At 43.2% G+C, this 13,719-nt stretch overlaps 1 protein-coding gene across 1 annotated transcript in view; it reads left to right on the top strand.

Annotated features, from left to right (window-relative positions):
* Window positions 1-11,944: 11,944 nt before the first annotated feature.
* TANC2 (tetratricopeptide repeat, ankyrin repeat and coiled-coil containing 2) overlaps window positions 11,945-13,719 on the top strand; it is a 272,868-nt gene continuing 271,093 nt past the window's right edge. Inside the window, 1 exon segment of the mRNA XM_026864615.1 lies at window positions 11,945-11,955. The gene's annotated coding sequence lies outside the window, so the exon portion shown is untranslated.

The raw sequence follows: 13,719 nt of genomic DNA, 5'->3' as shown, positions 1-13,719 counted from the left end.
ACCCGGGGGTGGGGTGGGGTGGGGGTAAGCAGGGCCTAACCCGGGTAAGCAGGGCCTAACCCCCCCCAGCCCCGGGCAGGGCCCTGGGGTCCGGCCGCACCCGCGGAGGGAAAAACCGGTCACGGGTACGGCGGGAGCCGCTTTGGGGCAAGACCTTGGTGACAATCTCACGGTGTTTCTGTGAGAAATCTCCCCACAGGTATTGGTAGGTTGGCACAAGAGGTACCGTGAGCTTTCTGTCCTTGCTCCAAGAGACCACGCATTTGGGATTGGTTTTTTGTTTTGTTTGTTTTTGAAGAATGCTTCCGGCAGACTTAACCACGGAGTTGCTGTGTTTTTAATTCTAAATGTAGGCGTGATCCAGACATACCTTTTGTTTATTTGCATTCTGCCTTGCTCATCTTTCAGACGAAAACATAGTCAGCATCAGGCTTGTGAGCTGTAAGCAGGCACAGAACCACAGTTCCTAAACTCAAGTGCATCTTAGTTTGCTATACAGAAAGGAGTTTTATTAATATTTGGATATATTCAAATTACAGTGACCCAGCTGCATAAGTACTCCAGTGCTCCGCTACATGTCAGGGCACAGGCGTTGCTCTGTGACCCCATCTGGTACATACTAACATCTTGTGGTTTTTGTCCTGCTAACGAGGACAAAAGGAACAAAAGGGCAGAAGAGATACTAGCAAAGAACAGTTACATTTAAAGCCTTTACTTTGCCCTTAATTCACCTCCGCTGTTCTTAATATTGTCAGGTTTCCAGAGCTCAGTGGACTCTTAATTTGGAATTTCCCTGTTTGTTGAAGTCGGATCCATGAGGCTTATTTTAATGATTTTTTTTCTTATTTTTTTTTAACCGTTCATGCAATCTCTTATTGCAGACAGGAAAAAAAAATGTTGAAAAATATTAATTAGGAAGAGAGGGAATAGTGCCCAAGCATATCAGGTTTCAGAGTAACAGAAATGTCTTCCTCGTGTCAGTTTAGCTGTGGCTGTTTCGTTCGCTTACTGGCGTCGTTATTCTGGGTTTGGTGCCAGCACTGCATGTGGATTCATGAAGTACAGGAAAGTAAAGCACTCATTGCCCTGGAGAACTTAAAGATACAACCTCAGGAGAATCCCCAACTGCTATGATAAGATGACCTAAATAAGAGGTGTAACCTTGTATGGCATTCCTGCCAATCCCATGTGACATGTAGTAATATGCTTAAATCCCCAAATACTGCTGTAAATCTGGCCCGTAATCTACAGTGCACAAGCAGCAGGGATCTGGGAGCAACATCTGCTCAGAGTACGCACACCAACTACCTCTTTTTTCCACTGAAATCAAGCTGGTTGTAGTAACAGTTTAGGTGATCACAGACTCAATTCCATCACGGATGTAGAATTGATCATTTAACCATTTGTTTGGCTTTAAAAAAATCGAATCTTTAGGTGCTTTTTTTTTTTTTTTTCTTTTTGACTTTGCCTTCCCTTTTCTATCTCTATTTGTTTCAGGAGTGAGTTTTCATTGCTGGCTATCTTGCTAGTGTAGCAGTTGTGCTGGGCAAATGACAAAGGCAAAGAACTAACAGATGAAAGCCAACTGGTGTTACCCATATGATTTAAAGTTGATTTTTCTTTATATAAGCAACATGACTGAGGTTGCTGTTTCAGCTTGCTTTATCCCACCCATGAACCTCTGGATTTACATGTTAGTCTGTGTTCTCCATCATATCTTTGTGTATGTGTGTGTGTGATTCATTATAGTTTAGCATCATAAAGAGAATCTCTAGTGTGCAACACATACAAGTCAGAGATACCATTATAAAATTGCTCTCCTGCAGTGCATGTAATCAGGAATATGCCCTGGGAGGAAGCTTTGGCTTCCCTGAGATGCTTTTAGAATTCTTGTGTGGCAAAATATCTCCAGCATGCCCCTGAGTGAGCAGTATCAAATGATTTTCAAAGCCTGGGTTTCCTTGTGCGGTTTTATTTTAGGAATAAACACTGCAAAATCCAGCTCAGGGCTATGAAAATGGGAAGGACTTAGCCTTATCAGTCCCTTTGGAATGACATATATTTAAAATGTCACATCAGGGTAATGGTTATGAGATTCATGACCTTGTTTGTAAGTGTCCTAAACGGTCAACACACAGCTGCAAGTTTTGACTGTAAAGCGTTATCAAAGTGGTATGAAATCTGCTGTTATGGCAGCAAACCTCACCTGACTCGCTGAAGAGTCACATTTGAGTTCAGATTATTTCTGAAGTTGAATAGTCTGTTATTTTGTTCGAAATTACAGTGTAGCCACAGCAGGAACTTGAATGAAGCTGAGAACAGTGGTATTTGGGAAACCCAGAATATCATGGTATTTATGTTCATGCTTTTTGCAGGCCTCCACACCGCCTAAGGGGGAATCTTTTAAGAGCGAGATCTTCACATGAAGATCTGGTTTCTTTTTTTTTTTTTTTTGTTTCTTTTTTTTTTTCCCCCACCATCTGGAAATTGATGTATTCTTAGAGGATCACAACTTGTTTATCATGTTCTAAAGCTGGATTCTCTTGCGTGAAAACTGAAGTGCAGATATAAATGAGAGTAGATGGAGTTCTGAAACACTGGAGATGAATACGAAATTGAACAGCAGCACTTCATCACAGGACATTTTAAAATCAGGTCCTGCTGACTAAAACCGAAACTACATCTTGGTGCTTTAATCATACTGAGCTTAAAATTCAGAAAAGAAGATAGCAAAGAAGGAGCTAGAGCAAGCTGATTTTAAAACATAATTCATTATGATACAAGGCGTAGTGTTTAGAATTAGAAGAAATACATTTATTGCATATATATCTCAAGGTAATTAAAATGAATCAATGTTTGATCCACTGAATTTTATCCCCAGAGTTTTTGTTCGTTTTGATGAATAAACTAATGAAGTATCGTGTAATTAAAATATGGAAGTAGTTCCGTGGAGGACAAAAGTATAAATAGGTTGAAGAAGGGATTCTACACACGAACAGAGGATGGGTCCATCAGTTACTACTGAGTAATATAATGGTCTTAATGTAGCACGCAGCTCAGGAAACCTGTTAAGTGGTTGTTGCCAGAAGCAAGAGTGGCGGAGGAGTGAGAGAATCTTTCTGTGCGCCGCAGGATCTGCTTTCTGTAACTGTCCGTAGCTTTTCCTGCTGGATGTCAACAGGACAGCGGGCTAGGTGTGCGTGCAGAAGAGCACCACAAAAACTGGAGTTGTCATAAGGAGCCTTTATTTGTCAGCTCTGTGTCCCTTAACGTGATAAAGGTCATTTGACTAAATTTGATAATAACTCGAGTATTGCGGGATTGAAGCAATGAAGGCTTTTGGGTTTTGCTAATTAAAGCCAAAAAACTTAACATGCTTCAATTTAAGTGAGTGCCACTTGGCAGGTCTGAATTATGCAGCTGGAGGAGCTCCAGCTCTGCTGGACTCCTAGATACGGGCTAGTAATTGCCTCCGGTCTGAAACTATTTTTTACCAGGCAAAACACATAATTTGGTGATGTTTGTTATAAGCTATATTTTACTTTGAAAACCACAACAAGCCTTTGTCCTCTGAGGAATGTGGAGTTGCATTTGTGCCCTTTTGATGGGGTTTTCTGTTTTAGCCTTTGTTCCTGGATTTGCTGTGCAGGTTAATGTTTGCTTTGTGAGGATGGGTGCATCGTGGGTTAGCCCCAGGCACCAGCCAGCCCATATTTGTGTGAGCCCTGCCACAGCTGAGGATTCCAGTTCAGACCCTCTGTCTGTTTTCTGGTTAAAGAAAAAATAGCTATGGTCAGTCTTCTGTAAGTAGCTATTATGACTGGGAAACTGCGATGCAGAACCATGTCTACTGCTTGCTTACACCCTCGCTTGCCCTCGGAGGGGTCAGCTGAGAAGCAGAACTTTTCAAAGGCTGTTTTCATCTCTGCGATGTTTCTGATGATGAGAATCATCAACGCAAAGAAATTCTGCTGCTGCGTAAGCCAGGACTTTATCGCCTGGTGGGTGTATCGAGACCATATTATATATGTTGCTGGTGAAGCCCAAAGTGAACCTCCCCCCCACCCGAGTCCTCATGTTAAAAATTCCATATTCACAATGTATATCTGAACAGCCTTGTTACCCTGTTCTGATTGCTGGCAGATGCTGTACAGCTAATGGTGTCATTTCTGTTACTACATCAGTTGTTAAGTGGGCCAGAAAACAGCCTTTAAGATTAAAGTTTAATCAATCCAAGTATTTCGAGAGTGGGCAAGTATAGACTTTATTCTTCTTGAGAATTACAGTCTACTTTTTGAAATCCCTGGCAGAGATAGAATGTTCTGTCAGAAAATGTCTCCAGTGAGAAATAGCAGGCAAAGAATATTTTCTGTGGGATGGCATGAGCAACCTTGTACTTTAAAGCTTGTATATTAATTGCTTGTTAATGGGCAGCTTTTGGCAGAATTTCTTTTTGGTATGGCCTCAGGAATTTTAATGGAGCTTCAGTCAGTGAGTGGAGAAAATATATTTTAAAAACAATAAACATGATATTCAGTGGTTGTGTCAGTTTGTGACGTTGACTGAATCAGTCATGTTCTAGTTTTAGTCAAATATAAACTCTGCATTAACTTCATTAAGAGCAGAAAGATGCATTATATTCTTCTGACTCCATATGTTTTTCTGGATATTTTTTTTTCCCCCATCTGACATAAGTGTTTTCAGAAAGGCTATCAGGAGAGCCAAACAGAAACGTTAAAACCCCTGTGGATATTAAGGAGTTCATTTTCTGTGTCTTGCTTACAGGCCTCTGAAGGTGATTCCCAAAATGTTTTCAAGCTCACTGAACATTTTGTATGCAATGTTTTCACAAGCAGAGAGGCTGTTACAAGCTTGAGTCTTACAGGTACACTAGTGCATATATGTAAATATGCACAAAATGTCCTTTGGAGGAAAAATCCCACCAGTCTGTTTATCCTGTATTCATGAAAATAAACCCAGTCCTGCTGAGGTAATTGAGCCTCTCGGTTTTGATTCTTATGCTTTCCTTTCTTTTAGTGGTCATTGGTTGAAATGTCTCCAAAGTAGGGTATTCCCAGAAAACAAGGGAAAGGTAGCTCGTTTAACAACATGCCTTAAACCAAGCAAAGGTAACATGAAAAAAACCCACAACAAACCCCGTAACAAACCAACCAGTGGGAAAACTGTGAAGTGCAGGAAAAGCCTTCAGTTTAACATTGAGCACAGTCTGTCGCTTCAAAAAAAAGAGTCCTCAGCAGAGAGAGGCTTTCCTGCACCCAACTGTTCTTTGCTGTGTCACCTCCTCTTGCGTTCAGGCTTAAGAGGAGGAAGGGGAATTCTGAATTACTTGAATGAGCTATAATTCTGTCTGACAAATTGATGCATGTTTTGGCAATCAGGTAACTCAAAGGTGAGAGCGTAGAGCAAGTTCTGCTTTCCCTTGATCTGGCACGTTCCTGTTCCAGCTTGCTGAGCATCATTCCCACAAAAACGTCGGGAGTAACTCCCCCTGTAGAACAAAGGAGGAGTGGTTCTTCATTTTCCTCACCTCTTCTAGCTTTGCACCTCATTACTTCTGTTTCCAAGAAGTAGATGCAGCAATAGTAATTCCATGGGATGTGTGTTGTAACATCAGCACTGGCAGACTTTCCTGAGGGAAAGAAAGGGCTCCAGATTGTGGTTTTTTTTTTTTTTTTTTTTTTTTTTTCTGTCCCAAATTAGATGTTAAACATTTTGGGAGAAAGGAACTTAGAGACATTAAGACGGGAGCTACTGCCCCTCACAGATGCATCTCTCAGGATGCAGCAGGGTGTCGGGTCCTGGTCCTGGTTCTGTGCTGGCTTTACTGCTTGCCATTCAGAGTCTGACTTGTGATGCCTTTTGTCTTGGTGCCAACAACTGCCAATCTTTTTTTTTTTTTTTCCCCCCATTAAAGCACATAATTTCATAGTATGTGATCAGTAGAAAAATATTGCAGAGCCTTTAGTATTGCTGTGTACCGAACACAAAGTGATACTATCAAGAAACTGGAGAGTTAAAGTACTTAACAAATCCTGCTTTTCACCTATAAATACACACCTTATTGTATAAACACAAGTACTGTACACACAGCATGCACTGCAACCTTAATTCTGCTGTGTCTTTGTCCTTCTGTACATGCTGTTGTTGGTAGATTGTGTTTTCCTTAATGCCAGGAGCTCTGCGTGCTTAGCGCAGAAACTAGCTGTTGGAAGATCACAATTTAACAAAGGTTTTTATGCAGAGTGGAGATAAGAGAAGGTTAACATCTTCAGGCAGCAAAGATAATGCTGTAGTCAAGGTCTTAATCTGTTGTAGAGATATCGATCCCCATGAAGAGGGTTTTAGGGATAGTCATCAATTGTGCACGTATCCCACTCACTCGCAGGGAGAGGCACCACCAGGTTAGTGAAGGTACCAGATTTATCATGCTTTTGCTTGGGAGGCCTCTGTTAATCAAGTTTGCCTGTGTAGCAGAAAAAGTTTTATCCAGAACATGGAAAAGTACTTGAAAAAAACCCCTTAGCATCAAGCTTGGCAGAATAAATCTACTTGTTGCATTGTAACTGTTGAGGATGTTCCTCTCCATCTAGTTTTAATGCTTGGGAGATGTTCTTAAGTAGTGAAGATTATGGCAGCTGAGGCTGAACTTTAGCTTGAACCTAATCCCAGCAGTTCCTTCAGAAAGCTACACAGAGAGGAAACAAAACCACATAGAAAATACAGAAGTTTGAAACTAATCCTGTGTGACTAGATGCAGAAATTGTCTGTGCTAATGTTCTTATTTTGAAATACCATTTTATAGCACAGCTTTAAACTCCAGATTCACTACTGGGTATCTCTAATTTAAAATTAAAGCAAAACATCTACCCACCAGGCCAGGGTTCACTTCACTTGGGCACGTCCTTTGTTTAAAGTGTCTGGTGTTGCTTTGTTCATCAGGTTCAGATTCTTGATCCGTTCCCACTTCACTGAGGCGCTATTCAGCTTGCTCCCCTGTGTATCTTCATCACTCCTTAGCCTCCGCAGTCCTGTACAGTTCATGATCCTTCTCTTTCTCCCTCCCTTCTCACTGTTGCTGGCTTTGTGCTTTTCCCTTTGTTCTAAGCCTTTCCATGTGCTTGGAATAGCTGTCCAAGCAGAGTTCACAAAGACCTATTTTTTCTAAAAATGGTTCTTAAGACTGAACCTATTTCTAGCCACTTTCCAACTCAAAATGCCATACATCATCCCGTGTATGTTTTGTATTGATTTGTGTTCTCCTTTGGTGCCGTTAGACTAAATTTTTGGAACTGACTCTTATTTGTACAGTACATTTTATCTAGTGCACATTGTTCATCTAAAGCTCTATATAAATAATGAAAATGTACAGGGCTTGCTGGCACAAGTCAGTAGAGAGCTGCATTTCCTGAGGCTCTGCTTCAGAGCTCTGCTTTGTTTCCGGGAGCTCAGCTTTGTTTTTGAGTCTGTTGTGCAAGTATTTTACATAAAGCTTCTTGTGAGCTTCAGTTCTGAGGCTCATCTGTCTTGCACGTTAAGTACACAGAGACCTGTGTTGCACCAGAGTATGCAGAATGCAAAAAAGGCTTAGGCAGCTTCCTTTCCACTCCCATCTCTTCCTCAAATGCAGAAATAAAATAACTGAGAGCCCTGCCTAGAGCATGGGAGTGAATATTACTGTCCTGAAAGCATGCAGAGCTGTGTGAGGAGGCTGTGCCACCAACCCACAGAGCAGCTGGTTTTGGCCAACAGGCAAGCTGTGTGAATGAGCTTGCAAGAAATACCTGCTTAGAGTGACTGTAGTTGCAACTTCAGGATATAAAGCAAATTTGGGTAAAAAAATAAAAATGTTCATTGATGAAGGAACCCATTTGCCATAAAAATGGTGTCTTAAGACATGGTCAACAGCAGCAACCCTCCTGGAAGTTTGCCAAGCTAAGTTATTTTTGCATTGTAAAGTGCCTTCAGATAATTCTTCTGAAGGGTGCTATATAAATAAAACAACTGCCTGATTGATTTAAAGTGAATCTCTTGAATTTTGGCTCCCCCTTCTACAAATTACATGTGTCTAAATTTCCTTGCTTCAAAAATTAAACCAGCTATATCATGGGTGGAATGAGATTAATTTTATTACACACAATAGTTCATTAGTGAAGTAGGAGCAATTTCATGTATTTATGCATAGCCTGCCCAGAATATTTCTACTGCAGCTCTTTCAGATGTAAATAAAAATATAATGCTCATTGAATTGCTGATTAGACAGCATACAGTAATAGAAAGTCTTTATGGTATTGTGCTGTAGGTACACTTCAAAATTCCTAGGGAACATCAGGCTGAAACTGGCTCTGGGGCTCAAACCCATGATGTGGGCTGATGCTTTGGCCAGCAGCGTGGGCTCACCCCAGTAACTGCAGAGGCAGGAGGGTAAATCGTTGCTTTCTGGATCCAGGCTCTGCTGCACGTGCCCTGTGGAAAGCAGAAGCTTGAGCTCAGCTCTAGAAGCCCCAAAAATTCAAACAGGGACCGAGCCTTTGCAGCCACTGCCCTGGCCGAGTCTCATGAGGACTTCCAGAGCTAAAACCAGAAGTCTCTGTCTTTGTCTTGCGCTAAGGAGGCGGCATTTGTAACGGAGAGCTGCAGCAGGCTGCCCTGGATGCAGAGGAGAATGTATTAGTGTTGCGTAAATTCACATGCAGTGGTAGCCATACGTTCGTGGCTCCTCACCAAAGATTCTCCCTGTTTAAACTGCACGATGTTTATGTGCCTGCATCTGTTTTTGTCGAGTAGGTACCATATGTGAATATGTTTTTTTTTTTTTTTTTTTTTTTTTTTTTTATGCCACAAGTATCTTTATAGCCCAGTTTATTCCTACATACATAAGAGCAGCTGGCAGCTGGATGAGACTAGCAGACCTGTTAATGTCAATCCTGAGTCAGTCAGCAGGATCAATGTTTGGAGGCAGTTCCTTCTCCCGAGTGGCTGATCACAGGAGCTGCACAGAGATTTCTGCTTCTGGAACTGCATTCTTTTTCATTATGCAGTAACATCATGTTGCAACACACTTAGAGGAGCTATTCCTAATCCTGCCTGCCTTTGCTATTATTTTCAGATCTCTATCTACTTGGTAATAAATACGTGTCCTCTTGGAAGACACGCAAATGATGACGATGAAATTGTATATTTCGAGCTAATTACAGCATAAACCTGTGCAGCTTTGCCTGCTGTAGTGCAGTTATTCTTTTCCGCTCAGGACTGTTAAGACTATGCAAGGTGACCTTCTGATACGAAGCACGGTGCTGAGGCCATCAAACTCACGTCATGTTGGGCCACAGAAGAAATTAATCTGTATGTTCAGATGTCTTTACTGGTCCTGCTAAGCCCTTCAGCACTTCTATGGAGCTTTTATAAATTTGATTAACTGCCCTTAAAAAAGATTTGTGTATTTTTGCTTCAGGAATAAAATGGACATTATCTTCCTAAAAGATACAGCTAGGGAATGGTTAAGTCTTTTAATATCCATAGGTGGGAATTAGGGAGCAAGAATGGGTGCTTTGTAAGGAATTACTGGTTATTATTACAGACTTCTGAAAAACAGACATGAAATTAACAGTTGTGTGTCACTTCATTACTGCTTTGGCAGTCTGCTTTCTTTTGCTTTAAGGGTAAGATGGTTGCTAGGGCTTTGTAGTGAATAACCTTTTTGTGTTCAGCTCTAGGCAGAGTATAATTATTTTATAATTTTGGTTCATGGGGCTGTTGTAGACATTTTCTGGCAAAAAAAGAACTCAGCTTCTGTTAACCTGCCTCATACTCAGTTGCCAGTCATTGGCATGTCACAGCAACAGAAAGGCTCTGTCTGTCCTCATCATTTGCACCTGGCATTTGCCTGAGGATCTGGCTACCACCAGTGAGATGAATGCAGACTTGACATTGTTACAAGCTGGCACTGATTGACTTTGAAAAGTGAAGTTCCCTGTCAAGGTATGTGTCTGGTTTAGCAGCGTAATCACTGTGCAGGGATGAAGTGGTGGACAGCAGCTGCTAGAAGTGAAAGGATTGCATGTTGGGTTGAAGCTGACATCCTGCAAACCCGTGCAAGTATTTGGCTTCAAGGGGAAAACTTACTTATAGGAGTCAACAAACTTACTCTTCCACATGGTTGTAGTAAACTCCCCCACCATCAGGCTGTTCTTTAGGACATGACAGGTTTTTAGTCAGACTGATACAGCTGTTACAGCTGTGTTGAGTGGGGCAGTGAGATGGTGTAGGGGTAGGATCCCTCGGATCAAACGTGGATGTCTGGAACACCGGTGTCTCCATCTGAGCCGCTTGTCCTGGGTCACCCAGTAGTCCTGGAAAGCAAAGGTGTGACTTCCCCCACCTGGCTGCCAGTCATGCTTTAAGTCATGCTTTAAAGTCAGACTATGTGGGTTGTCTGGCTGTGGGCTGCAATGGCAGCAGGGGCCTGGCTCGGAGGCAGCGGGCTCGTGGGGTGGGCACCTGCAGGCAGCCAGATCCCCAGATCCCCCGGCCTGGCCGGCAGTGGCACCGCCGGAACCCGCCTCCCCTGTCACCTCCCTCGGCTTCGCTGCGGCTCGGGTCTGCTGGCACAGGTACCCTCCTCTAACCCTTCTGTAACGGAACTTATTGTCTGATGAACTGCTTCTGATCCACTGCTGCAGACATTATGTTTTGTGTTGTGTTTTGTTTTGTTTTTTTTTTTCTCCCTCGCTAATTGCTTTGCAAAGTCTCAAACCATGTGAAGTCTGACAAAAAACCCCCTTAAGTTAGCCTTGCTGGGAACTATTTAGAATGGCAGACTCCATGTATTTATGGGTTGGAAAGTGTTTAAAATGAGAGGAAACATATTCTTGCTTAAGGTGTGTCTCTAACTTGGGATCCATCACTTCTGCGTGTTGCCGCAGCAACGCTGCATTGGCATGGGAGTTCCTTTTATGGCTGATTTCCGAGCGGAGCGTGGCTGGAGCCGGCAGGCTGTTACCAAGCAACCCTGTCCTATGCTCCCGTAACTAGGAAATGCAGCCGGTGCTTTTTAATATTGCCCATGATTTTGATCATATGTTCCCTTTGTCAACTTTTGTCTTTTTGGTGTGAAATAATTACTGTGGAGTACTACAGAAAGATCCCTGTTTCGTGGGAATTTCCCCCCCCTCCTCCTCTGCTTTCCCTCTCTTGAATGTTCAATGTGGGAACATTCATAGGAAGGCGAAGACAACAGTCCACTTATTTAAAAAAAAAAAAGAAATGTTCTATTCAACACGTGACGCCGAAGAGTAATTAAAGTGATGCCATCTGCACCGTGTGAAAAGAGATGTATCCTTGGCTTCCCAGGTTTGCAGCTGATCAGATGTCGTGTTTCAGGACAAGCCTCCCCAAACGCAGGTGTTGAAATGCTTCTGAAAGTTTATTCTAGTTCCTGCTCTGATACTGATTCCTTTTGTGGTTTTTATCTTCCCTGTACTTCAGAGGGCTTTTGATAATAACCCGCCTCGTGGAGGAGGATGTGAATTAGTAAAGCTTAGGAAATCATTACAAAGATGGATGATTAAATTAAAATGTAAAGTTGTGTTAAATATTTATATTGTAGTCATATCCTACCTGGGATTGCCTGTCAGGTCCCCCCGATAGATACAACGGCATAGTCCATGTTGCCAAGAGCAGTCAGTCACCTTGATTTGAACAGGAGGAAATAGTTTATGCAAGGATTAACCTCAAGCATACAACCCCTCCTATTTAAGCTAATAAAAGTACACACAGTTTAAAGTTAACATTAAACTTTGTTGTATCAGAGGCCTGCCAAGGGAAGGCAGGACAGACTGTGGATGGGGGTGTCAGAGCAGGGGTCTCTTAGGGGGCCGCTGAAGCACGTGGCACAGAGGTGGGATCCCGGGGAGGTGCAGAGTCGCACGCCCATGGGTCGAGGGTGCAGTGTAGCGCCAGTGTGGAATAAAGCTGAGATGAAATCACAGGGAAACACATTGATTTGCTGGGTTTGAATTGTATTGTGGATTTCCTTGTGTTTTAAGGAGCGTCTTAACGCTGGCAGCTGGAGAGGAGGAAAGAACGTGGCACGTCGTTGCCAGAGGTTGCAACCTGCCAGCGTCTTGTTTTGAGCCAGCTCCTGAACATCCACTAACAAGTTGACTGATGCTTTGTATAACCTCTTTTGTGTAGAGTAACCCACTCCTCATTTCAGTTGCAACCCATGAGTGCATAGGATCTTGAAAATCACAGGGGCCTGTGTCAGCCTCTCAAGTTACTACAGAATCACAGAATCATCCGGGTTGAAAAAGCCCTTGAAGCTCCTCCAGCCCAACCATGACCCTCCCCCTGACCCTTCCCAACTCCCCCAGATCCCTCAGCGCTGGCTCAGCCCGACTCTTCAACCCCCCCAGGGATCCCGGGGACTCCCCCCCTGCCCTGGGCAGCCCATTCCAACGCCCAACAGCCCCTTCTGCACAGAAATCCTTCCTCAGAGCCAGCCTGACCCTGCCCTGGGCAGCTTGAGGCCATTCCCTCGGGGCCTGGCGCTGGGGCCTTGGCTCCAGAGACTCATCCCCCCTCTCTGCCCCCTCCTGGCAGGGAGTTGCCGAGGGCCAGGAGGTCTCCCCTCAGCCTCCTCTGCTCCAGACTGAACCCCCCCAGTTCCCCCAGCCGCTCCCCAGCAGACCTGTGCTCCAGACCCTGCCCCAGCTCCGTTGCCCTTCTCTGGCCACGCTCGAGTCATTCAATGGCCTTTTTGGGGTGAGGGGCCCAAAACTGAACACAGAACACATTAAGCATGTGATGTTCCAGGAATGCAGTTAACGACCTATTATGGTGGCAATTCTTTCTGTCCTCTGAACAAGGGAGATGGGCAGTGAGAACTTACTTCCTACGTTTGGTGTTGCAGAGAAATTGTGACTTCTTGTGTCTAGTAACCTTCCTGTAGTGTGTTTCAGAAGAGAGCATGGGCAGGCACGCAGAGGGTACACTGCCGTTTGGATCGCTGGGGGCTGGTTGTTGAGGAGCTCAGAGATAGGCTGTGAAGTACTAGATTTGACAGTGTGTCCATCTCTTCTGGTTTGCTGGCTCTGGCATCCATCAGTGCTTTTAACTGGGGTAAAAAAGCAAACAAACAAACAAAAACCCCACAAAAGGAAAAGCAAACCAAACCTAAGGCATCTATTTAATTTTTCAAGGGCAAACCCTTAACCTTGGCTGTGGAGTTCGTAGATCCTGAAGCCTGAGGTTAATTTGTGCACATACTTCCTGAAACAGATGCAAACATTATTTTTTGGTTGTACAGTTTTTATTGGGTTTGGCGTTTTTTTTTAACGGCATGTAGTAATTCATTTGGATGCACCAAGACAGGTTCCTAAATAATTCAATTTGGCATCACTCCACTGTCCTGAAATGGGCAGTATTAATGTGTTACACCAACTGTAGATGTGGCCCTTCATATCTTGTATCAGTTTTCTTTTAAATAACAATCACACCTGCCCACAGTGATATTTAACATTACTCAATCCTTGTAAAAATGACAAACTTAGCATCAACACTAAATTGACTGTGATTAGTCACATATGTCAGCATTAACAAATGATGACACTTAAAAATGCCCTCTGTGCTTTTATTTCAATTTTTCTGTTATGTTGTGCTGTGCGTTTACTATTCCCCCAGGAACGTTCATTGTCAGGG

The sequence above is a fragment of the Athene cunicularia genome, assembly GCF_003259725.1.
Source record: "Athene cunicularia isolate RWA chromosome 27 unlocalized genomic scaffold, athCun1 chr27_part1, whole genome shotgun sequence".
NCBI lineage: Eukaryota > Metazoa > Chordata > Aves > Strigiformes > Strigidae > Athene > Athene cunicularia.
Note: the sequence above shows the minus strand (reverse complement) of the source record. Positions and strands in the feature narration are given on the sequence as shown.